General features: G+C 47.9%; 1 long non-coding RNA gene across 1 annotated transcript; it reads right to left on the reverse strand.

The window, feature by feature from the left end:
- Positions 1 to 2,900: 2,900 nt before the first annotated feature.
- On the reverse strand, positions 2,901 to 26,652 carry LOC139359169 (uncharacterized). The gene is made up of 2 exons (XR_011615012.1): positions 15,643 to 26,652; positions 2,901 to 15,554 (listed from the first exon to the last, which is right to left on the reverse strand). It is a non-coding gene; the product is annotated as an uncharacterized lncRNA (long non-coding RNA).
- Between the last annotated feature and the right edge of the window lie 676 nt (positions 26,653 to 27,328).

Consider the following 27,328-nt stretch of genomic DNA (forward strand, 5'->3'; position numbering starts at 1 on the left):
AATTTCGTTTCAGCACAACATTTCCATTTGAAGAAACGCAGAGCATAGGGCTGTGGTCATAATTAAAAGCTTGCTTCATTTGTCATTTGAAATTCCATGTACTGCTGCAACAGCAGCACCCCCTCCTCGCCAGGCTCTGCCCTAAGGACATCTTTCTTCCAGCGCTCGATTCCCATCAGAACCCTGGCAGTGAGAGCCCCGCAGGTTTCCCAGCGCCTCCAGCTGCGGCTTCCACGCTGGGCCGGCACTGACAGGACAGGAATGGTGCCCCCAACAACTACAGGATCGGAAGCTGGTCGACTGCTCTGTAGAATGGAGACATGTTAGTAATCCCCGACATTTCCACTGACAGGCTGCTCAGGTAAACTGGGAAAAATCCATAAACTAGAAAGAATCCATGGGGAGGAGCACTTCTGTCTCCAACCTGGCAGCAAACGGTGGCTGTGCAGACGATCTCTTCAGGAAAACTATCGACTGTATCTCAGGTCAACAACAGCCCCGCTGAGGGCCAAAAAATCAGCTCCCCCTGGCCCTCACTTCCTAAGGGTCAGCCCTCCAGGCCACCTCTCCTGGAAGATCAGCTCTGACGCACCCATGACGGTCAGGAACCGGCTCTGGGACACATTTCCCAGGCTTCTGCCCACCGCCCTCTCTCTTCTTCCTCCTCCATCTCCCTCTTCACTCCCATCCGCTCTCCCCCTTTCGCTTCCCTTCTCTCCTTTCCTCTCCCTCCCTCATTTCCTTTCAGCCCTCACCTTCCTCACTGCACTTCCCTATGCAACTCAGCGGACGCATTCTCAGGTCAGTAGAGTTTTCTTTCACTCTGTTTTTATTGCAATGATCATTCTTAATGAACAGAAACCTGTTTCGGACCATGTGGATGCCACCTCCTGACCAACTGCTGCCCCGCGGCTCCGTGTCCAATCAGTGACCTCACGGCGCAGGTGCCCAGCAGTATGGCTGTGACCAGGGGTAGCAACATGGGACATGAGAGAGGTATCCCAGCCAAGAGGCCCTGCAAAGCCTCCCCAGCAAACCGGAGCAAGGCCCAGGGCGGTAGGGAGAGCGCCGTGCTCACGATGTAGGCAGTTCAGCTTCCGCAAACTGTCCATCGACTGCAACTTACTTTGTTTCCATGGTTACAGAAGAACCATAAGCGTTCTGAAATATGTTCTTGGTTTCATGTTTGCGAAATCTAAGCAACATTATAAGAAAAATCACTGAATTCTGCCTGAGGCTCTAGGGGTGTTTTCCTCTCTGAAAGGAGCCCCTTCCAGGACTTGGGATTGAGTGACAGCCTTCAAAATCACGGTTATCCTGGTGGTAACAGGGAACTCCTCAGCCCGCCAGAAGCTGGGGCCCTCGACAGTCCCCACGGTTCCAGACGCCAGTGTTCTAAGAATCACACATGTGCAGATAGCAAAGCTTGCTGCACACACGCCAGGTGCTAACAAGCCCCAAACGTCTCACTCATACTTGCTAACCACATCGCTTCTCTCAGCCTCCACGGCGTTTCACACTCTGCCTTTATATAGAGATGAACCATGCATCCTGAGCGCTACAAAGATTCAACTCCTTCCGGGAAGAGGGGTGCATCTTTCCATCACGGGGTCCTCACTCCAGCTGGCACAGGATTTGCAGAGTGGGCGAGTCTAATGTTGATGACACTTTCTCAATATTCCCTTCACACCCCTCCAAAAACAAGAGTGCTGCCAGCTTCTTACGGACGTTGTAATGAGCAAAATATTTTTCTCTTATTTGTCACTTTTTAACTTTATACTAGTGAAGAATGTGACTCTGCATGTACACTGTAAGCACCCACACCGTGAACATTCTGCTCTCCTGTGACTCTATTCACAGGTCACAAGGACAAAACTTCTCCATAGTAGCCTATATATATATACATATATATATATATATATACATATATATATATATATTTTTTAACATGACTTCCACTCATCTGAAAGTCACAGATGTAGCTTTTCCTTCATAAAAAGATCCAAATGATACACAAACCAGGTTTAATAAACACATTGGTCCAGGTGGGAAAATGACCCCTCAGTCTCCCTCCCCTCAAAGACCAGGGCAGCCAGGAAACTGCGCTCTCCAGTAAATGACAGCCGGCAGGATTCCCTAAATAAGCAGCCGGAAGATTCCCATCTCGCAGAGCACACCTTTCAAGACTCAAGATGCCCCCGCTCCCTGAATATCCGACGAAGAACAGGGCTACCCAACGGAGGACTGAGGCAGTAAACAAACATGTATTTGGCCAGGGGCGGCGGCTTATGCTTGTAATCCCAGAACTTTGGGAGAAGGAGGCAGGCAGATCACAAGGTCACGCGATCGAGACCATCCTGGCTAACACGATGAAACCCCCGTCTCTACCAAAAATACAAAAAATTAGCCAGGCGTGCTGGCGGGCACCTGTAGTCCCACGTACTCGGGAGGCTGAGGCAGGAGAATGGCGTGAAGCCAGGAGGCAGAGTTTGCAGAGAGCTAAGATCACACCACTGCACTCTAGCCTCGGCGACAGAGCAAGACTCCGTCTGAAAAAAATAAAATAAATAAAATTTAAAAAGTTTTCAGCAAATAGCATCATCGACCCACAAATGAGAGGTACCGTTTTCATTCTAGGAGGGAAACACTACAAAGCACGTATATTTTAGCCCTGTAAGTGAATTCTTCGGGCATTCCTGTGTCCGCTATCAAATGCAGCACATCACCTCAAAAGGCAAAGTTCTATAAGTCACATCCAAGGAAGGGAAAAATCATTCTAAGTTTTAGCCATCCAGTAAGAACCTGATCCAGAGAAGCATACTTGTTCCAGACTCTAAGCAGCAATATATTGCTACAATGTAATGAAAACAAAGGGATAATTAAGAAAATTTCAATGCTAATAAAAGGCAAAAACATAATTAGATTTATTCTACTCTAGACAGAGCAGCCGGGCAGTTCACCCATACGTTATGAACGTTGCTGTTTTTCAGACAGGGTCCCAACTCTGTCAAGGCTTGAAAGCAGGGGCGTGATCTCCACTGACTGCAAGGTCCGCCTCCCAGGCTCAAGCGATTCTCTTCAGCCTCTGGAGTAGCCGGGACTACAGGTGTGCAGCCATCATGCCCAGCTAATTTGTGTGTTTTCCGTAGAGATGGGATTTCACCAGGTTGCCCAGGCTGGTTCCCTGGGTCTCGAGTTCCGAGGCTCAAGCAATCCGCCCGCCTTGGCCTCCCAAAGCCCTGGGATTACAGGCGTGAGCCATCACGCCAGGCCCTTTTTTTTTTCTTTCCTTTTTAAGCGATTAATGTGCTTCAGAGTCTTGTAGGCATTAAAAAAAAAAAAAAAAAGAACAAGCAAATTCTGTAAGGGAAAGAAACCATTAACATGTTTTACACACCTCAAAACTCAAAACAGAAATACTAAGAATAAAATGTATTTTATTCACAGAGGCATTCTTAAAGTTCTGTAAAAGTGACACCATGGACACCACCACATCACAGACGAGTGTGGCAGGACTCCTCAGATTCAGAACACATTCTTAACAGTCCTCCTGCCACTTTCCTCAGTGGGAACACTTTATTCTGTCTTTTATTCAAATTAAGTATCTTGCAAGGGAGTTGAAGAAAACTGCACAGCAGATTTTAAAACTTCAATGCTTTTCTCAATTTTCGTCACATTCTGATGCATTTTTACCTACTACACGGCCAATAAGTTTAAAGCTTTTTGCATCGATAAAGACAATGCTCCTTGTAGCAATAGGCTTTTTCTTTTCTATACAAAGATCTATAACTTAAGCTAGTAAACTGGGCATTTCACAAAGATTTTGCACAATTCCTAGCACAGATTTTAGCAAAATAAAACCATTATCTTTCTGCAATTAAATAACCAAACATAGGAAACTGCACAGTTAAAATAACCATTCCATTATTTTATATAAACACAAATGATAAAGGAGAGTATGCTTTGGAAAACAGTGTTTCCATAAGCTAATGATGAAGCAGAAGACAGTTCCTCAGCCTCATATGACATTTGACAACCGAAGTACTCTGGCCCAAGCCCAGCCCGGTTAAATGGAGGGGAAGTAAACATGTGACCGACCGTGGTGGGGCACTGTGATAGCCACAGTCCAGGAAAGAACAGCTGACATGTTTCTTCTTCATGGGAAAACTGAAACATACTCGAGACACCTTAATTCTTTAAAACACAGTCTGCCCCAGTACTAACCTTAAGCTCCCATTGATAAAGATTGCGATAACCAGAGGTGTTTATCCAGGCCCTCGAAAATCACGGACATGGTACATACACAACATTTTCAAACACTCAATGCTGCCAGTATGTTAAATGCGCTGTGATACCGGAGGTCTTGTGCAGGACCAGAAGCATCGCAGCCTGGTTACCTTTCTGGTGTTCAATGCTTTGTATGTGCAAAGTCTGCTGTTACAATTTACTGGGCTTAATGTCATTCAGTTTGTCACAGAAGAGAGCTATGACATTTACTTAATTCCACACACAGATTCTCAAGTTCATCTTCCACCAATGACTGCTCTGTCCACAAACAACGGAGGGAAGACCCAGGAAAGGCCTGGGAGATGCCAGGTGCTCACAAACTGGTATCAGTCTGCTGGTTCTGGCTTAAAGGAAAACAGACATAGAAGAAACTAAAAGGACTCACTACATCTAATATCACAATGTTCTCAACTTTACCTTAGCCAAAAATAAAAGCGGAATAGCACAACTACTCCAGGGCATGATTCCAGGGCTAATCTGAAACATGAAATATTTAGAAGACAAAGCTTATTGTGAGTGCAATTAATATACACATAAAACACTGGTTTCACAAAACCCAGTCTTTGCGATTGCTTTTATAAAAAGTAAAATTCTCATGAGGATCGCATACACTAACTGATTTTCAAATGAAGGGACTGGTAAACTTCAGGGCATATGATTTCTGCCACACACGAGGGGAGCAGTGAGAGAGAAGAGCTAGGATCAAGTGTGCTGAAGCTGTCCTAGGACTGAAATTCAGTTTCTGCCAAAACAAAAACACAGGAGGCTGTCAACTTCGATAGCAAGCTCTGCTTGAGAGCGTCAAGATGTTAAAATTGCAAAGGGGCTTCTCCCTGCTATAGGCACGCGTGATCCTTGCAAAAACATAGCTCAGCATCATCAAAAATCAGGAAAGAACACAAGCTTTCCAAACAGGAAATCCAAGAGCAGAAGGGAGCAGAGTCCAAGCTTGCTCGGCAGAACTGTTCCCGGACAACAGCACAGAGGACGTCACAGGGAGGGCAGGGCAAGCAACAGCAGCTTCTGTGATGCCGCAAGCAGGGCCTGAGCCAGGAGAGCAGTCTCCTCCAACCTGACAAGGAGGCACGAGGAGCCACAGAGAAGTCAATTCAGGGTCTTTTTCAGAAAGGGGCAACAATGAGAAAATCTGGTTTTACCCAACCACCCCCCACCCACGGTAACAGCTAAACTCGCACGTGCATCTGTCACGTTCCCCACCCCCTCTTGCAGATGCTCTTCCTGCACCCGGGTGCCTGTCTCCATGCTGCTCCTGAGGCCACACCTGTTGCCATCCAGTAGTGACCACGAATTCACCTTTGTCCGGGCGAAGCAAACGCAGAGTTCACACACTCTTGTACAGGTTTGCTGGCCGAGAATCTAACCGAGCTGTCCAATTCCAGATGTGCTGGTACCAAGGAGAACGCTCGATGTCCGGAATTTACAAACAGTATCAGTGGGTTCTCCTGGGACTCCCAGGCAGCCGAACGAGGGAGGGAGCTGTTGCCCCGTTGCCCCGAGCCAAAGCAGCGCTGCGAGGCAAACACCACAGGCCACATCACACTCGAGCACCGACTCTTGACAGTTGCTCATTTGTGTGTTCAGAGTTCAGGGTACAGGCGACAGACAGGCCTGATCTCAGCCATGGGACAGCAGTGATTGCCCACAAGTCCCGTATCTAAGCCCCGACTTGCCCATCGGCCTTCCTTCAGGAACAATGCCCACCTCACAGTGCTGCCATGAACGCTAAGTCAGCACGTACATACACAACCAGATTCATTGCAATTGTGCTTTCTACCCCAAGTTAATACAACCAGGTGCTATCATCGAGACTGAATAACCAATATTAGAACAGAAGGTCAGGCCAGCGATGGTGGCTCAGACCTGTAATCCCAGCACTTTGGGAAGCTGAGGTGGGTGGATCACTTGAGGTCAGGAGTTGCAGACCAGCTTGGCCAACATGGCAAAACCCCATCTCTACTAAAAATAAATTATCCAGACATGGTGGCACACACCCTGTAACCCCAGCTACTAGGGAGGCTGAGGCATAAGAATCGCGTGAACCTGTGACGTAGAGGTTGCAGTGAATGGAGATTGTACTCCTGGGCTCCACCCTTCCAGCCTGGGTGACAGACCAAGATTCTAATAAAACAATAAAAGGTCAAGATGAGAACTGATTGCCAAGGTCCACAGTCCATATACTTAAAACATAAAATTCATTAGCTAGTACTTGATCAAGTTGCTGCTTTCTTCATTACAATCTTGTATATCCTTCTAACACGGCTCAAAATGTTTACATTTGAACACACCTCGAGTATAACAAAAAATAAAGTGCCTGTATTTCACAAACGAGCAATTTCCAGTAAGGCTGCATCCTGCTCTAGTTAATCCTTTGACAACGTAAAACTGAGCCTTCCTGACACAGCACTGACACATGGTACAAGAAGAATGACCTCCAATTAAATCGCTAGATTTAGAGAACACGTAAATATAGTTTATCACTAATTCACTAGCCATTAGCAAGATTTTAAAGGAAGAAAAATTATCAGGACTGTAACTAGGAATAAAGGCAAAAATAAACATGAAGAAATTAGTCACGTTTAAATCAATACCCTTTCTGTGAGGCCGTAACAAAGTATACACAGCAGGGGCACAAACTGTCATGCTAAACTGTCACCAAGCTCTCTATGAAGGTGGTAAGAGCGTCCCAAGTCGCAGAGCCTCGTCTTCCTATTTAAACCCTAAACAGCCAACACCACTCAGCATGCAGTGAGAGCTCTGAAAGCTCAGAGGAACGCATGATGGGATGAAGGGCCCTAGCCCTGCCATCACCCTGCTGCTTATTAAAAATATAAAACAAACCCCTGCCTTCAAGGTGTCCAGATCTAACTAGTACAAGGTTTTGCTTTTAACAAGTTAACTACGAATGATGAAGACTCTCAACAGCTGTGTGAAATGTAAGGCAACCTCATAAGAGGAACTTGGCTGAGACTAAACCCAGAGATGGTTTTTTAACCACAGAAGAGGAAAGAACTGAAGAACCTTACAGAAAGTTGACAGCAATTTCTGTTTCTCTATGGTAGAACCTGGAATTTACCTTTGAGACAGACTGTCCTTCTGTTCTGAAAAATCAGGTTATTCTTGCAATCCTCCATCAGGACTGAAATTCCCAAAGGCATGGAAAACCAAGTACTAATTTTAACCCCCCCCCAAAAAAAAACTACCTATGATCTTAGATGTGAGATTTAGTATTCTCAAATTCCAAATTTGGAAATATTTTGCACAAAGTCCTTATTTTCCCTGTTTATTTGAAAGCTCTCTATTCTTTTGTCCTAAACATCTTCCTTCTCATCCTTCCAAACAATATCTGAAGATGAACTTACATATCATTTTCAATGTTACAAAGAAGATACTACATTCGTCATGCACTGTTTATATTCACAACTCTAGGAGGGATTTTGCTACATTGTGAGGAATAACACGAGGCAGTTAATACGCCACGAATAAAGAACAGTAGAAAGTGGACACATTTCCTGATGAGTGCCAATTTCTCATTGAACTGCTGACAAAGTTATAATACAGAAAGCTAGACAGCTGCTGTGTTAGTTCTACCTCACTTAAGTGACCGAGTCATTGTTGTTTCGGTTCCCTTTCTCGTCTTGGGATGAGACACACCTCACAGAGCTGTTTATGATTTCAGGAACACACACATCAATGAAGTGACTGTTCCTAAATCGTTGCAAAGGGTAGAGTAACCTGCCAAATTTCAACTAGGTTGCAACAAACAACTGTTTTCATCCTACACGCTCCGGTGCCAGCGAGATGGTGCGTTCTTGGATCCCTGCGGGAGCCCTATTCCTGGTGCCATAGAGCGCACACACACATTTACATCCACATAATGTACGTATATGGCACACTGTAACACGTGTACCTGCACAGAGCGTACACACATCCGAATACGTAGAGTGTACATAAGTGCACTACGTGCGTACAGAGTGCACACACATCCAGATCCATGTAGGGTACATGCATAGAGTGTACACACATCCAAATATATATAGTGTACAAACAAGTTCACTATGTGTGTACAAGCATAGAACATACACACATCCATATAGCAAATGTACATAGGTATGCTAACATGTATGTACATGCAGAGCATGTACACACGTCTATATGCATACAGTGTACACAGGTATACTATAACCTGTATGTACATGCATATGGCATACACATGCACATCCGTATGTACACAGGTATGCTATTTGCTATATGTATACACATGCATATAACATACATTCTTATCCAATGTACGTAGGTGCACTACAGCATGCATACACATGTGCAGTGTACACATATGCACATGTATACAATGTACATCAGTACACTAACGTATAAAACGTATACACATATGCAATAATGTACATATATATGCAGCATGTATACGTATTATTGTGTACATATCCAGAAGTTTATTCAGTGTGCATAGTGTACATGCATGCTTGTGTGCACATATGTATATATACATCTGCAGAAATAATGTGCACATACCCACATGGTGCACGTACACAGGTATGTATACGGCATTAAATACATGCATGTATGTACACATGTAGAACAGATAGGTGTCCAACTAGTGTGCATATAATCATCCCCGTAGATACACACATATACACATGTACATGCATGCCTACAGCATGCACGTGTGTAGGACACAAATGTAGTGTACATACCTATACACTGTAAATACATGCACAGTGGAAATACACGTAGTATGTGTACACCACATACACACATGTACATTTATACAGTACACATACACCGAGACCCAGAACGGGTCATGAGTATTAACACGGCGCAAACGCTTCCAGTTCTACCTAAGTGAATTTTTTTCAAACTATAATAGAACTCATATAAAAAGGGTTTTAAGGAAATCAATACAGCTAGTGACAAAAACAGTGGGAAGGGCACAACCACTTTCCCTCAGAGTTCTGGGCCTGACCATGGAAGTTCAGAGGTTTCCTATTGCAGTACACATCAGTACTGACTCACAATGAAGCACTCCTTAAAAATTAAAAATGTGTCCTCATGTTTTGGCCTTTGAGACAAAGCCTCTTAGTTAATCGAGTTCTGACTGAATTTGACTCACAGTACTCTGGCAGATTCTTCATTTTCTGGTGAGACAGACGAATGTCCCAGGGTGAGGACAATGCCAGCCGTTTCAGGGTCAGCTTTTCGAGGAGCGATGTCTGGCAGAACACAATCCAACACCATAGTAGGATCCCCCACCCAGCCACTTAGACGCTTTCTGGTACTTACTCTGTCTGCTTGTTTCCCTTTCTTGAATTCAGCTGGGGGGAGAAAAAAAACCAAAAAAATAAAAACCAAAAACAAACAGCCCATGTGTTTGTGTGTCTGAAAAGTTAATACATCCACATCCAACCATCTAAACGATACACGGCAGGTGTTGATGGTCACCAACCAGTGGCCACTGTTGACAAAATACAAAGTCATCTGCAAACATGAACGAGTTTCTAGGAATACAAAAGTCAAGGGAATTTACTTCACATATTAAACCTCTCAAGGGTGCTCATCAAAAGTATATTTAGAGGTTTTCCTTTCAAGTTATTTTTGAAGATTTTTAAGTTGCAATACTTAAAAGCCTCTGGGAAAAGAAAGGATACAGGTATCTGGAAGATTTATACTAAATGATTTTCATGTCTTTTTGATAAAGTTAAATAAGGTCAGCCTTGAAGTAATGGCTTCCACTACTCTGAGGCTGTGGATGGAATCCACACCACCACCAGACAATTGAATGAACAGCAAGGCTGCACACACAGGACACAGGCAGTGAGCCAGCCTGACTAGTTGTCAGCTTCTGGGTCAGTTCTACCCAGTTCTGGCCAGGCCCCACTGGAGATGAAAACCTGCCCTTTAGAAGCCTTCAAACCCCACCTTTCAAAATCTAATCCTCTTCAACTGAGGCCCGAGTCCAAAAATCTACTGACATCTTAGCCCGCGTTAGGCCAGCTGTCCCCCAGCCTTTTTGGCACCAGGGATGGGTTTCATGGAAGACAATTTTTCTGGGGGGTGGTTTTGAATTGCAACTGTTCCACCTCAGGTCAGGCAGCGGATCCTCATAAGGAGCACCTCCGAGACCTCTCACAAGCAGTTTACGATAGGGTCCCAGCGCCTAGCAGAACACACAGCTAATGATAGGGTCACAACACCTAGGAGAACATGTGGCTTATGATAGGGCTCCAGCACCTAGGAGAACAGGCGGCTTAGGAGAGAGTCCCAGCACCTAGGAGAACACGTATTAAATGAGTTGGCAAAGCCAAAATCCACCGGATCTACCACTCCAAAGCAAACATACACCACTGCCCAATATTGATGTGAGCCAAAAACAGGGAAGTCCTGAGGGCCCACACTGACCACAGCCAGACACCACTTCTGCAAGAAGCAAGCACGCACCTAGAGATCACCAGTGATGACCCAGGAGAGCAGCTTTGAGCAGAGACAAAGGTGAAGGAGAGGCACATGGGCCAGGGTGCTGGGTGTGCCCGTCTTTGTGACCTCACTGAGATTGCTGACCTTTGGCCCTTGGTGTCCTTCCTGTGGAGGAGGTAGCCCCCAAATCCCTGCCTCCCTTCAGCACTGACTGAGGCGGTCCTGAAGTCTCCCCAGGGCTGAGACTGCTTCTAAATCCTGTTATCTGCACACCCACATGAAAAACAGAAAACAAAATATCAAGTATGCAGACAGGAAAATAAAAATACGTGAATCCTCCCTTATTCAACAGGCATTTAAAAAGTAACAGGAAAATTGTGATAGTCTTTAAACAACCACCAGCTATCACGTCCTGTTGAAATGTTTTTAGCTAATCAGGAACATCTTTACCAAGCACTTGTGTGTTCAGGAAATCAGTTGACAGGTCCCAAATAACCTCGGAGCCTGCGACCTGACCCCCACTCACGCACATCACCTCTCCAGAGGAACGTGTCCTGGACACCTTTCAAATGGTGAGGAACAGGAACAAGGGTAGCTTTCCCTCAACACCACAAAACAAGCTCGACCCCGAGGAGCCCGGAGAACAGCGACGTTTGTTTAGATGCTTTCCCACTGTCCTTGTCAGAGCAAACATTCCCATCCCACACCGCCCAGTGTTTAACTCTCCCTGGGATACCAGCAGCCGTCAACCCTCAACAAGCTGGAAACAGAGGCCAAGCTGATAGGAGGCTTCTCTCCATTCCTTACTGAATTCGCTCAGGACACGGATGTTCCCAAACACATAGGGCCCCGAGTATTCCACACCTGGGGAACATTCAAACAGCAGACTCTGCAAAGACGTTCCCCTAAAGAGAAACTCAGTTTCTAACTTCCCTTAGGGAAAAATAGGAGACCCAGAACTTTCCAGAAAATCAAGTGTGAGAGGAAGCCACTCACCTCTGGCACTTCCTAAACCTGCCTTCCCGCGGGTGCTCAGGGATGTCCCCGCGACAGCCCCGTCCACCCAGGACGGCAGCAGGGCTCAGGCAGCCAGCACCTGGGCAGCTGGCGAAGAAACCCCAGGGTGAAAACGCCATCCCAGGCACCACTTCCCGGAGCCCCTCAGCAAGAAAAACAGAGGTGGGACAGAACCGAGGGCTGACTCGAGGCTGGGGAGCCACAGACCCGCACAGCTCAATCATCGGACATGCTCTTCTGTGGACAGAGCCCAGGGAGAGGCCAGCACAGAGACCCTCGTGCCGGCTCCACGGCCAGCGTCCTCCAGGGCTGCAAGTTTGTGATCACAGCTTCAGAATTTGGTTCCAGAATCTTCCGGAATCAAAGACGCACCAAGCTGTAAAGCTGCCAGGACAGCAGGACCCAGGAGCAGGCTCAGGGGACGACCACTTAGAAACCCCACACACAGCATACACGTGTGCATGCTTACTCCACACATGCCACCGCCTCACCCAATAGTATACACACAAACGCATGTATGTACTCCATACACACCCTCAAATACACTCACCAAATATGATGCGTGTACACACTCCACACACACCCTCAAATACATACGACACACATGAACATGCTCATTCCACCCACACCTGCTAAATACACTCAACCACACATGCACAAACGTGACACACGTGCACACTCATTCCGGACGTCACACCCCTCACCAAGTACACAGGTGCACACACCTCCAAGTTCAGAACCTATAGACTCCACAAGCATTGGTTTCCCCCACTGTTTCTCTCATCACATGAGATCCACACACAGGTGTCATTTACTGACATCTAACACCCGGGGAGGCCCTTAGACAGAACTGCAGTCACAAGTCGGCTTCATTCAGGCATTCATCACCAGCCTCCTGAAGCCACCTCCTGTCCCCACGGGGAGCGGGGGCCGAGACCGGAGACGTCACTGGGCTTACAGATCCCCAGGCTGGCAACCCAGCTAAATGAGGAGGGCTGGGCCACGGCTCTGGAGGGAGATGGGTACTGGCTCAAGTATGCGGAACATGAGTCCTCATTTCCAGACAGTGTCACCTACGACAGCGTCAGGTGAAAGCCAGTGGTTTGGCATTCCTGGGATAGACAGTTCTGGAAATACAAGGGAAGCTTTTTACTCCTCCCCTCTGAACACATGAGGTCCATGGTCCCCTCACATCTAACACTGGGAATCAGAATCGGTGACTCCTTGTCCACCTGAGGACCACCCAAGAGGATCCACACACCTGCTACAACAGCAGCACCGCACCTGGTCTGCAGGGGAGCAAAGCAAATCCCACCTTTATGACTAAAACTGGATTACCCTGACACTGGCAGCCTGCAGTGTGTGTATCGTCAAGCCCCCACGTCTGTGCCACCTGCAAGAGGAACACAAGCCCTTAGTCCCAGGTTCTCAGGACGGCCTGTGAGGTGGATGCTGGCACCTTCCCATCTCCCAGGGGAGAGGAGAGAAGGCCACGGTCAGGGCTTGCATATCAGGAGGGTCGGGATTCAAACCCCATCTGCCTCACAAAGCAGCCCTTACCATTCAAGTGACTTCTATCATCAGCCTTAAAATGTACCACAGTTACCAGCAATTCTGAGTGCTGTTCCTTGGGACATCATAAGCAAACATTTTGTTAGAAAGGTTTTGCCAAATCTGCTTTCAAAATCCTATGGTATGAAATGACTAATGAAAATTTGAGCTATGAAATAAAGCACATAGTTAAATGAATCCCAAAATGACTATTGCGAAGGAAGTTTTAACTTGAAGTGAAAAATATCCTCCAAATGACATCAGCCAGAATTATCTTCAATCATTACTGATCCCATACGCTTCAGGAATTATACAGCATCATCTCAGATATGAACTTAAAACAATTAGCTGAATGCACATTTCAGCACAACCAAAGTTCTGCTATAATAAGCAGCACAGGCGTCTCTGGAGAGGATTTTAATTGGGACTACAAACGATGTGCACGATCGTGGTAAGAGGTTTCATGCTGGCTGTTCTCCAAGGTGCGACACAGAGAAACACCAGTAACCTCAAAGACACCTGCTGCTTTGTAATGAGATGAGAGACGATGTGGACGGACTACTGTAAATATTCGAAAAGGAGAAACAATGCAAGGAAAGAATCGTATCAGTTACCCTTTACATTCTTGGAAAAAAACGATTTTTCTTTTGGGATGATTTTAAAAGAAAATGACCTTTCTGGATTTTTTTTTAACTTTTCTTTCTGAGACAGGGTCTTGGCTCTGTCGCCAAGATTGGAGTACAGTGGAGCAATAGCAGCTCACTGTAGCCTTAAGTGATCTTCCCACCTCAGCCTCCAGAGACCAGGGACCACAGGCACGCACCACCACACTCAGCTAACTTCTGTTATACAGATGGGGTCTAGCTATGATGTCCAGGCTGGTCTTCAACCCCTTGGCCTCAAGTGATCCTCCTGTCTTGACCTCCCAAAGATTTAGCCTAAGCGACCATGTCTTATCGGAAAACAGACATTAGAGCAAATGCATTTCTGTAAGATTTTCTACCTCTTTTCACTGGGGAAAAAGGTAACTTGCCTCCAAGGGTCGGAGACAAAGACGTTACTGCAGACAAGAGCGCTGTGCATCCCGGGAACCGCCACACCATGAGGCACGGCCGTGCACACTGGACGCAGGAGTAACAAACGAGGCTAGCACAGGCCGATGCTGGCCCTCTCCAGAAGCAGGCCTATCCTTCCTCCTCTCCTCAGCCCCCTCTCCCTTCAGGCCTCAGTGGCTGCTGACAGCGGAGAGGCCACAACTAGAGGAGGCTCTCAACTCCACCAGGGACAGGAGTCCCGGACGCTGGGGACTCAACTGCTGTCCTCCGCATACACCTCCTTCTGGTCCAGCCTTCTCAGGAGCCAGGCGTGGCCACTTTGACCCTCTTTCCCTTCTGTGGCTCCTACAAAAAACCAGTTCAGTGAGCCCAGGCTGCCTCGCACTCCAGGGATACCTGGCACAGGCCCCCTCCATGTCCTTATCCAAGCTCCTGGGGCCAGAAGGGTCTTGCAATATTTCACTTTCCAGTTGACCATCCCCAGCCTGAAATCCAAAGTGCTCCGAAGAGCATTTCCTTCGAGTGTCATGAGGAAGCTCAGAATGTTTCAGGTTTCGGAGCATTTTGGAGTAGGGACTCTCAGCCTTAATTTGAACCTCTTCAAGGAAGCCACACACTGAAGCCCCCGATGTCCACCCTACACAATCCCAGCACACCATCTGAAGTCCTCAGCAACAGATTTTCTTTCTTCAAAAATAACCACAAGTCACAAACTCACACGCAATCACAGAAGGGGGTTGTGGACACCCACACAGATGATGAAATTTAACTGTCACATTTTTACCTAGGTAATTTAAAGTCATTCCTCAAAACACACCTGTTTTACTGACTTGCATTTTAAGGTGAACACACACAAATCATTTCAGGGAAACAAACGTCACTTTGGGCTGCGTGTGGTTTCTTGACTCCCGTGAATAACTCAGCGTTCACCCTCACTTCTGGATAAGGGAGACGATGCAAAGAAATCTGTTAAAACAAAGACATGAAAACAAGTTTAAGAAGGGTTTGAAAGGTTCCTCCTGTCCTCCTGGAGGGGAGACGAGGATGCCTGGAAAGTTCACGGGGGACAGGAGCACAGCCTCCTCGGTGTGTCATGGACGCTGCCTCGCCAAGGGGAGAGGATGATGCCTGGAAGGCTCACAGGGGTGGGAGCACAGCCTCCTCAGTGCTTTCTACACTCAGCAGCTTCAGAAATTCCTGCAGAAGCAGAACACATCATGAGAACTGAGACTGGAACACCCCAAAGAAAGGGACGAGGGGTCAAAAAAAAGCATTCGATCATTACCAAGGAGCGCGGGCATGAAGCCGCTTCAAAGACCGTGTGAGAAGTCACTCATAGGCGTTTCAGAAAATAAGGGTAGTGCGAGATTGCTCGATCAGCTCAAACAGGCTGCCGTCCCTCAGGCCATGAAGTCCCTGAGATGAGCCTGTCACTGAGCAGAAGTCATTCGCATCTCTGCCAGAGAAAGTACTAGAAGCTGACACATAACCTCATGAAACCTGGGCTTCAGCCGGTCGACAACAGTGAGTCTGACATGGTACATCCCTCCAGATAGTTAAAGACCCCAGGGGTTCATCAGACAACCTCGAAGGGCTGTGTCTGTCCAGCTCCTTTTCCAAGTTCTGGATGATTTTTCCTAATACACTATAAGCAGCATGTTCCAATAGAGATGTAATTAACTGAATGGGTGTCCTCTTAATTTTGAAATTAGAAACACACTTGGCCAGGCATGGTGGCTCATGCCTGTGATCTCAGTACTTTGGGTGGCTGAGACAGCTGGACTGCTTAAGTCCAGGAGTTCAAGTCCAGCCTGGGCAACATTGCAAAACTCCATCTCTACAAAAAATACAAAACTAAGTCAGGCATGGGGACACGTGGAACATGTGCCTGTGGGTCCTGGCTACTCAGGAGACTGAGGCAGGAAGATCACTTGAGCCTAGGAGGTTGAGGCTGTAGTAAGCTGTGCTCACACCACTGCCTGGGCAACAAAAAGGTTTTTTTGCCTGTCTCAAAAAAAACCAAAGAGAAAAAGAATTATATACCTGACTAGGCCAAAATAAAAGAGGCCTTCGCTGCCTACATAAAGGGCTTTCAGAATTGACTTCCATCCTTAGGAAAGGCGGCCAACACCAGGCTGTCTCCCTTAAGATGCCCTGTCTCATATGGGAAAAAAAATCAAGAGAAATCAAATAAAGGCCATAAAATACATCAGTTTCAACACTAAAATTTGATAGTACGCTTTAAATTGAAGATGAGTTAAGTCACATTTCCAAACCTCTGAAAGCACGGTTACTGGGAGGGAATGGTTTGCAACACACAAACGCAGCTCTGTAGAAGTGCCCAGGCTGGATGAAGGCTCAAACGTCAGTGCAAGGAGAAAGTCTGAACAAACTCTCTCCTGCCCTGCTGCTGTCCTCTTCCAAAACACACTGTTTATCTGTCAGTTTAGAACAAGGCCTAGGGAGGTGGGAGGCAGGCCTGGGAGGGTCACCTAGCATCCAAGCTCCTCACCCACACAACTGCACGAGGCTGAGCTGAGCAGTACACACAAACACAACTAATTCTCCCCAAAAAGAAGACGGAAGGCAGCACACTGCCATGCCAGGCACCCTGCAGATGAGAAGATTGAGGGGAGCCAGAGGTACCTTTAATCTTGCTTGCATGGTGGAGGGAGAGGAATAATGCCACTCACTTGAGTGTTGCACAATTCTTTCTAGCACTGAGTGGCAGAAAACAAAAATTATAGATGCTTCCTCAGATAAATGTTTCTGAAGAACTGAACATAAATTACGTTCAGGAAATAGCATTATGAATGCCTCAAGTGCTTCTGTTTTCAATAATCCCAGAGTAATTCTATAAACCCGGGAATCAGTCTCACCCAACTCCAGGATCACGGCCCAGGTGACGTGGGCACACATATCCTGAAGCTCCAATACTCAACTAAAGTGGCGCGAGTGAAAATGATCCTGGGTATAATTTACACGGACACAGGAAGGTGGCTGAGCCCCAAACCCCTAAACCAGGAAGACCAGTGTCCTTCAGGGGCCTCACCTCTGTCCTTTTGCAGCCTCTGGGAACCACCACTCTGCTCTCTACTGACACAAACGCCCCTCCCAAGTACAACACCAGGAAGATCATCATTCAAAACTGAGGAACGTGGCAGAACAAAGCTGTCAGGAGATTTTAATCACCAACACCACTTGTTACATGACCCAAAGATGATTAAAATCCCAGGCCCTTCAAGACTGAATGCTATCTATACTTAAATGCATTTCATCACCATATTGGGGGGTTATTCCTTTGTTTTGCTGCAAATATATCCAACTGCTGTAAAAGGAAAAGGCAATTTGTTAACGAAGCTTCTTGGAGTGTCTCAACAGGCCTCGAGGTAGGATAAAAGGCAGGACTTCCTGGCAGAAACGCTCAGCTCTGAGGTCAGGTGGAGTTCTTGAGCACCAACCAAGGCAAAATAAGGTCGAAGACCACACCACACTTTCCTCAATCACATCTTCATTCCACCTTTCCTTCTATTTCTCACGACTTCACTGGGAGAAATTGTGCTGAAAGAAAATGGAAACACAGACATACATAGGAGACCCTACGGATGCTGAGAATGGGTGAAGCCATCACAGTCCGAATGTCCTTTCAGGGCCATCTGACCTGGCTGGGATCCAAGTATCCAAGTGCAGGATTGTATGTCAGACCCGTGAAGCCAGGATTACAGCCACTGAACGGCAGTTTTCCATCCCACGGAAACCGGCCTTGCTAGGGGCTTCCTCGGGGACCACCGACCTCAAGCCACCACCCGTCAACTACTTCAACTAACCTACATCATGGCAGAGGCCTCCCTAGGCAGACCAGCCCTGTCCAAGTCCTGCTTCATGGCAAACCCTCCAGACAAACGTCCTTGGCCTCCTCCGGGAGGCTGTGCTCGGAAGTTGCCCTCATTTACTTCTGCGGCTCTGAGACATTTAACTAGAGCCCAACACATTTCTTCCTGTTCACATAGTATTGAGTTAAAAGAGACTTTTATGAGTAAACTTTCACTGGGAAAAATACCATTTCAGGAGCCCCAGTGACCACAATGAAAATGTTTTTACCTTCCCTTACGTGACATCGGCAACGCCAGGTCCAGGAAACGTTCTGGATCTCAGATAATGGCAAATCCATTCATAGTAAATCTTGGTCTTGTTTCACAAGCTATCAAATGCTGCCCAGAAACAGGAAAAACCCCACAACGTGGCAAGGAGGGGCGACCAGCGTGAGTTCTAAGGCCAGACCACCGGGTCTGCTGACAGCGTGGTGAGGGGAAAACAGTGCAGGGTCTAAGGCCAGACCGCCCGAGTCCCGCTGACAGTGTGGCTTCAGGAGTTTCCTAAACCCTCTGCTCTCCAAGTTTCATGTCAGAAAAATGCAGTGATAACCGTGTCCACCTCGTTTAAATATGTATATATACACACACACATATATATATACTCCAAACCTACAGCCCTATAAAGGTCATTAATCCTAGTTATCCTCAAGGCATTGAGCGATCAATAATGAGCCATCCCCCTGCTGCTGACCTGCCACAGCCCCAGCCTCCGGAAACCCCGCATCGACACCAGCCACACGGAGCCTGTGTCCATGAACGATGAGGCTCAAATGTCAGGCCGGGGCAACCGAGGCAGTTATCAGGGGACAAGAAAACGAGCGCACGGTGGAGGCAAAGGTCTGAAATCGCGCGGCAACTTCGAGTCAAGTGGGACAAACTGACTCAAAATACAGGTTCCAAAAACCACCACAAAGAGCTGTTCCTCGGCTCTGGAAAGGCTAAGTGACTAATGCCCACACTGAGCATCTGCTCCCAGAGACGACCCTGGTGACCTAAGGCCCAGCTCCTCCGAACCCGCGCCGAACCTCAGTGAGGAACTTTGTTGGTATCTTACGGCACATTGACATGTTCCCTTAAAATCTGGTATTTCATCAACAATGCAGGCGCCAGCTTTGACTCATACACATTTCGATTAAACAAGATAATTTACACCCTGACCATGCCAGGTAAGAGGTTTACTACAATCTTTAAACAGAGCCAGAGGCTACAGTCTGCTCCTACACAACACCATGTCTCTACAAGTTCCATGGGTTTTTACTTTCCATGTCTTCACTTGCATAGTGCTAGAAAGCAGATTAAAAACAGAAGGAACCCAGAAACACCATTGAATGAGACTCAAATATCTTGCAGCCATCATCGTGATGAGATGTTTATTAAACAGCAATGTTCTCCCCTATAGAAAGCAGCACACATCAACACGCAGTGATAACTGTCGTCAGCATTCCAGATCATCTTCCCTTCCATGGCCACAGTGCAGGGCAATGGACCACGCACACCTGCAGACCCACGGAAAGCGGGGTGACACGGCCGATTCTTGTAGCAAGCAGGCCAGGGTGCACTCAAAGTGCATCTCTTTCCAGAGGTCCACCATGGAAAGTTACACATTTATTCCACGAGTTAATGGCACTACACCGAACATTTCTGTAAGGTTCTCTAAGCAAGCATTTCCTTCTGCCTAAAATGGCCCGACACAAACTGAAAAAGCTCTTGGAGCTGCCAAAGACTTCAATATCCCCTTAACTATTGTCATGCACATCCATGTGAAGAGACCACCAAACAGGGTTTGTGAGCGCAACATGGCTATTTCACCTGGGTGCAGGCGGGCTGAGTCCAAAGAGTCAGCGAAGAGAGCTAAGTGTGGGGCCGTTTTATAGGATTTGGTTAGGTAAAGGAATATTACAGTCAAATGGGGGTTGTTCTCTGGCAGGCAGGAGTGGGGGTCACAAGGTGCTCAGTGGGGGAGCTTTTTGAGCCAGGATGAGCCAGGAAAAGGAATTTCACACACACAAAAAAAATCATCGCTTAAGGCAAGGACCGGCCATTTTCACTTATTTCTGGTAGAATGTTATCAGTTAAGTCCAGGCAGGGCATTTGCACTTTTGTGATTCTTCAGTTACTTCAGGCCATCTGGGCGTATATACGTGCAAGTCACAGGCGACGCAATGGCTTGGCTTGGGCTCAGAGGCCTGACAACAATAATCTTTACTTTTAAGGTGTGGGGTAAGATCATATAATCCCCAACTAAGCTCCTGATGCTGTGTGTGGCATCTAGCAACAGCACGTTCCATTCCTGGATTACATTTGACTCAAGAGTCCACAGTGAGAACGATTTCTGGTGAATGAAACACCAGGCAGGAGGGTGATTCCGCTGGGCAGCTCTTCACACACAGCCCAGGAGCTGAGGGGAGAGGAAGAGGCCCACGCGCGTCCACTGTGCTCACACCCCCTTGGAATGCGCCCCACTCCTAGAGACCCGGACCCAAGGGAAATCTGACCTGAAAATGGGCAAACCCTCACTTTGGCAGAGGGACAGGGACTCGGGCCACAACTTGACCTCAGAGCAACACAAGTGCAGACACAGCACCCCAGGACACCCTCTCCACCCAAATTTAAGGAGGAAAACCAACGCCCCGCCCCCTTGCGGAAACCCCCGGCTGCTGGAGCAGACGCCTGCCGGCGTGTGCAGCCTCTCCTGTCCCACGTTCCGGGCTCAGCACCTGTGCCTCAGCCCTGGCACTGCTCGCCACACCCACAGGTGTGCCAGGAGGGGCAGGTCCTAAGGTCTCCACTGCACCAAAGCCTGCAAGGCAAAGGGGCAGCTCCCTCCAGCAGGAGTCCAGAAGCACACACTGCACCAGCGTCAAGGCGTGAGAATTCTCCCCTCGGTCTCCGAGTCTCCAGTCTGTTGCCCGCCACGGTCTTCTGCCAACGGTGAGGCCCAAACTGGGCGGCACATTTGGTTCTCACCATTTCCCTTGTCAAATCAATACTGCAAACATATCCAATTCATCCTGTCACTAAAAATGAAATAATCCGCCATCTCCATCACAGATGATGCAATCAGGTTTTCATTACCGGGTTTTTGTTTTGTTTAGTTTTTTGTTTTTTTTTCTATTTTGAGATGGAGTTTCTGCTCTGTCGCCCAGGGTGGAGTGCAGTGGTGCGATCTCGGCTCACTGCAACCTCTGCCTCCCGGGTACAAGTGATTCTCCTGCCTCAGCCTCCCAAATAGCTGGGATTACAGGTGCCTGCCACCATGCCCGGGTAATTTTCATATTTTCAGTACAGACGGGGTTTCACCATGTTGACCAGGCTGGTCTCGAACTCCTAACCTCAGGGGATCCACCTGCCTCCTTCTCTCAAAGTGCTGGAATTACAGGCATAAGCCACCACTCCAGACCATTACTGGTGTAATTTCTAAGCCACTCTCTCTCACACCCAACTCCTTTTTTTTTTTTTTTCTTTTTTAAAGAACCAGCTTTATGCCTATATTTTTTCCAAGAGAAACAGTTACCCCATTTCAAGTACAAATAAGACATGGTGTTTAAAAACCAAAAATGCCCATTTGCACAGAAGTCTCCAAATACCCAGTCGATTTAAGCCTTGAGAATAAGATCAAGCTGTTGGCTGAATACAACTTCCCTTTCCATCTGTCTGCCTGTGAGTTAGACACAAGGACGAAGCCACGAGCTAGGGACATAAAGGCAGGAACCACCAAGGTAGCCGAGACTCCAAATAAAAGCTGGAAGGACCAACACAAATGCACCACACCCTGCATGCCCCTCCTCCTCTCCTTCCTTTTCAGAATTTCCAGAGGATAAAACAGGGACCTTCTCAGAGGTCCCACGGTGCAGGCGGCCAGAGGGGAAGGCGGCGGCAGCCTGAATGAGGCGACCGGGAAATCACATTCCACAAACAGAAATTCTCCATGTGCTTTACATCCTCTGTCTCTGAAGAACTATGTCAGTCTAACAGTCGCTAGAAAACCGCATTCAAGTGTCATTTCCCATTTCAAGCAAATAAAACAGTGGTGGGGCATGAGCGAAAAACATAGCCATGTGTTCTGGGCTATTAAATAAGGTTTTTTCTGTTATAAACGTATAATTTTACATTCTCAGATTTCTGTATAATTGATATGCTTCCTAATTAGCAGACATAGTAATAAAAAGTTAATTCCAAGTGTAAGATCGGAGGAACCGTTCACATGGCTTCAGGTTCTGCTACTGTGTTTCAACTTAAGAAAATGGTTCTGTGCGTTGGTGACAAGGCCTGAGAGTCTGTGTGAGAGTCAGTGTGGCTGTAATCAGGGTTCGTGTTGGTTCCCTAGCAGAGGATGTTACACTGTTACATTATCTTCTACAAAAAATCCTTAAAAAAATGAAGGCTGAATAGACATACACACCTTCCCAAAATAATCCAAATGTCCACCGATATGAAAAACAGATGAATTACGGCTTCCATCGTGGAATATTCTTCAGCAGTGAAAACAAACTATAGCCACAGGTGCCAACTAGGATAAAGAAAACCTTTTAAACACGCTTAAAGTGAACTGACTAGCAGAATTCCTCGATTACAGGCATCTGCTCCAAAAGGGTACTGTTATTAATCCTGTGATGTAGAATGATAGTTAGCAACCCTGTTTCGGGGCACATCTAGAAAAAAGCAAAATAATGACTACACAATTTTAAATTCTTTGTAAACTATAACTATTACTATGAAAATTCTAAAAATGTGAAAATCTTCCCAACTGTTATTGGACACGCTTCAAAATAAATACCCTGGCATTGCTTGCCACACCCACAGTTGTGCCAAAATAAATGAAAATATAGCCCAAGGTAGTAGAATTGAAACCTGAAGATGTACGAGCCGTCCCTACCTCGCTATCTATACATCGTGTAGAAATTTAAGAGCAGGTAGTGACACTGCAATGCAAGGCTCAAACCAACTGGGTATTTGGAAACTTCTATGCAAAGTGGCATTTTCGGTTTTTAAACACGGTGTTATTTGTACTTCAAACAGGTACCTGTTTGGTTCCCTTGGAAAAAATATAGCCATAAACCTGGTTTTTTAAAAAAAATACGGGAGTGGGTATGAGAGAGAGTAGCTTAGAAATTTTAAAAGTATCAGCAGGGAGCAGTGGCTCATGCCTGTCATCCCAGCACTTTGAGAGGCAGGCCCAAGGGGCCTTTGAGGACACCGGTCTCCTCTGCTGCCTGCCTGCTGGACTGACCCCAGGATATTCACTGGGTTTCCACCCCTGTCTCATTCAACATCCCAAGGGTGGTCTTCATCCTCGTCTGGGGCTCAGCTCTGCCCCAATTTCCTAAATCTCTGCCTTCAGAGCCTGAAAACACCCACGCCCAGGGTCACCCTAAGTCCACGTTTACCCCAGAGGGTCCCAATTTTATGTTTTCCCAGCATCGCCTTAGTGATAATTTATCCTGTCAATTCCAACTGCCTTCACACCTCACCCTTGCTGTCTCCCAGCAGACCCCACTCAGATGCACATGCCCCAGACCCCACACCCAGGTCTGTGCATGCTGCCCTGCTCTGCCCATGTGGGGACCACCTCTCTTTCTTGAGGAATCAGCTGGCGATCATCTCCTTGTGGAGGGCTGCCCTGACTTCCAACTCTCTCCAGCAAAGGCAGAAGCCATCCTCGGTAGTTCCCCAAAACTCAGGCCAAGTATGAAGATGGCGCAGACGCTAGCTGTGCCTGGGATGCCATGGGCAGGGTCCCCAGATGCTCTGCACATGGCCCGGGGCACCGCCTGAACACAGCAAGTGCTGAAGAAACAAAACTGACGTGCGCTGACCTCTGATAGGGCCTCCTTCACCATCCACATCTGTCTCCCCACTGGACAGGAAAATCCACAAGACACAGAGGGCTTGTCTCACTCATCTTCAAACTCCCAGGGTCACCCTGGTAGGTAAAGGGGACCCAAATGTCTTCTGAAGGAAGTGGCTGGTTAGCTGCCGAGTTAAAGGGCCTCTGAAATTCAGAGCTCTGCATAGGAGTCCAGCACACTTTATTATGAATGACTCCAACCACGGCAGAAGTGGCCGTGGAACCAGTGCTAACCAATTCAGGGTTTGTTCACTGTTTCTCAGTTCATTATCACAACTTGTTCTCACAGAGCAGCTGCGCACAGATCCTCAGACGTCTACACAGAGTGGGACGATGGCGCCAAGTCACGTGAACGTCCTGTTGCAGAGTGGGAGACACCGGTCAGACAAGGACCCAGGCAGAGCACAGACCTCGCCTTAAATCTGCTCCATGTAAACAGCACTCCCTGACAGGCCCTTTCCTATCTGCACAGCTTCTACAAATTCAACTCTCGCACCTGACACCTAAGAATACTGCACACCCCTATGTGAACCCCCCCATTTACCTCCCAAAATGACCGGGCATGGCCGAGTATAAAAAATTTCAACATAAGGGAACTGGAGGGCATGTGGGGCTTTCTCAAGTCCCTGCTGCCTCCTGATGGGAGGGCCCAATGCTTCACACCCCTAGTGAAGGGCCGGTCTCTTCGGCACCCCCGGCTTTGACCTGGAGCTTAAATCAGCATTAACTAATTTCACTTTCCAGGACCAACTTCAAAGGCCTGCAAAGCCAGAGAAGGGAGAGGAGATGGAACACGCCCTCACCTCAGACCTGCCGTTGGTGCCATCACCTTCTATACCTGAGCTGGGGCAGTGGTGAGCCTGTCATCACCAGGGACAAAGAGCCCCAGAACCACACAACGAGCTTACAAACTCACCGAGGTGATGACCGAGCAATGTGTGTGGAGTGATGCGAACACGCAGATGTCAGGGCCACGCGCGGCATTGGTTTTGTGCATCAACCTGAGCGTGCCCGGGGTGTCCAGATGGCTGGTTCTGCATTATTTCTGTGTGAGATGCATGTTTGCCTCTGGACTGAGTGGAGACCCATCCTCGCCGGTGTGGGGGACACCACCCTATCCACCCAGGGCCCGAGTAAAACAGCAAGGCGGGGAAAACTGGGTTCACTCCACCTGTCTGGCTGATGGGCCAGTGACATCTGTCTTCTGCAGCCCGTGCTCCTGGGTCTCAGCTCCTCAGACCCCGGTGGGATCTGCACCCTCCGCTTCTCAAGTCTTCAAGCCACACCCTCTCAGGACTATAGCTTGCAGGCTGTGGGGCCTGGGGCTTCTTGGACTCTGTAGCCCCTGCAGCAGGCCTCGCCCTGGAGACACACGCACACCCGGCTGGCTGTCTCTCTGGAAGCCCTGACTAAAAGCCGCCCCTGAAAGTGGTCTTCAGGGTTTCTTTCTAGCCCTAAGATCCCAGCACCCCTCCTACAATTCTAGGCGGAAAGGTGAACGGAGACCAATGGACAGAGGTGTGTGCGAGGACACGCCAGGCAGCAGCACTGGGCAGGAGGGCACTAACGCTCACTAAGCAAAGAATCAATGCTGCTTGCCACAAAAATGAGAGCAGTAAAGATTTCTTCAAACAGAAATGAGTTTGTTTCATGATTTGCTCTTAATACATAAGAAATCATAAAATTAGGCCTATTAACAATTACGTAAGTCTTTAGAGGCCCTTGAACTACTTCTGTCCCTTTGTGTTTTTATAGAAAATAAGCCTGAGGTTAAAGAGAATAACGTCACTGGCCACAGCTGGGGCCACGCGAGGACACAGCTTATACCCCTGAGGTCTCTGGGTGCCCCGAGTCCTTCCCTTGCTATTTATGGAAATATGGGAGAAACCAGGAGGTCTGAGCGTGGACCTGGCCATGCTCCCAGGGCCGAGTAAAGTACCCATCTGTCCAGTCTTCCCTCCACCCCGCGGTTCCCTCTTACCCAGACTCTTGGGCTGACGCAGCTCATGCACTCAGCAGCCCCATCATTAAACGTTTAGCTTCGCATCATGAGGGCCTCCTCTGACCACTCCTGAACCTGCAGTCAGCACTAGTCTGCAGGACACGCATGGACAAAGTTGATGGATCACGGCTTCCAACGAGGAAGGTGCCAGGCAAGGAGTCGGAGAGCCGGGGATGGAGCAGCACTCACCCAGGGAGGCAAAGGCAACAGCGGCCACCACCGAGGACCTCCCTTCCCACCCTGGGGGCAGCTCACCCAGGGAAGCGAAGGCCGACACTGGCCACCACTGAGGGCCTCGAGGGCTCTCCCCACCCCGAAGGCGGCTGCGATCACATTTCCCATCGCACCAAGAGACCCCTGTATTGAGCACAAACCTTTCCAACCTTCGAATCAATAAGGGATCACAACACAGACATTCCCTCAATCCAAATGGCCAGCCCACAAAACAGACACGCAATCATACATATTTCCTGTGGGACAATCAATCAGTCCCTGGGGCCTCGCGCCAGGGGTGGGGGAGCATCATGGGGAGATGCCCCAGCCCCAGCCTGGCTCCTCCCTCTACAGCTCCTTTTCCCTCCTCTTCCCCCGCCCCTTCCCACCCCCTCCTAGCCTCAGAGGCTCCTTCCTCAAATTCTTTCCCCTTGATGAAGTCATTCATGCCCAAAATACAAGGCAAAGTCGTGGGGGCTCAAGAGAAAATCCATACCGTGGCTCGCGTTTTAGATTCTCATAAGTTTGAGAACAACCAAGCAAGAATCTTTGGCATGTGAATGTGGTCTGAAGGCATCTGAGCACAATGCCCGGCACTGGCCCGGAGTGGATCATGGGTGTCTCGGATATCTTCGTAACTCTACACCAATTATTTTGAAACACACCAGCAGAATAGAACCATGTGAATAGCTGCTTCTCAGTTAAAAGTAGGAAAACACTCCAAAAGCTGCCCTCAAGGAACATCCTTCCCACCAGGAGTTTTCTGCATCGGGCCCTTCAGGCATAGGCAAGGCCCCCGGGCCCAACTCCCTCATCCCTGCGTCATAAAGCAGCAAAGATGGTGGGGAATAAAGCAAGTGAAGGAGTCAGTCCCGCACAAAACGGGCTCCAGAAGCCACAGCTACACTCCCAGTGTGGGAGCCAAGTTCAGAGACCTGGAAACACCAGCATTCCCAGGGAGGAAGGCAGAACAATGCCATTTCCCCCTAGTACAGGGAGACACCACCCCACGTCCTCTGGCCTTAAAAGAAGA

This window comes from Macaca nemestrina, chromosome 16 (assembly GCF_043159975.1).
Source record: "Macaca nemestrina isolate mMacNem1 chromosome 16, mMacNem.hap1, whole genome shotgun sequence".
Classification (NCBI taxonomy): domain Eukaryota; kingdom Metazoa; phylum Chordata; class Mammalia; order Primates; family Cercopithecidae; genus Macaca; species Macaca nemestrina.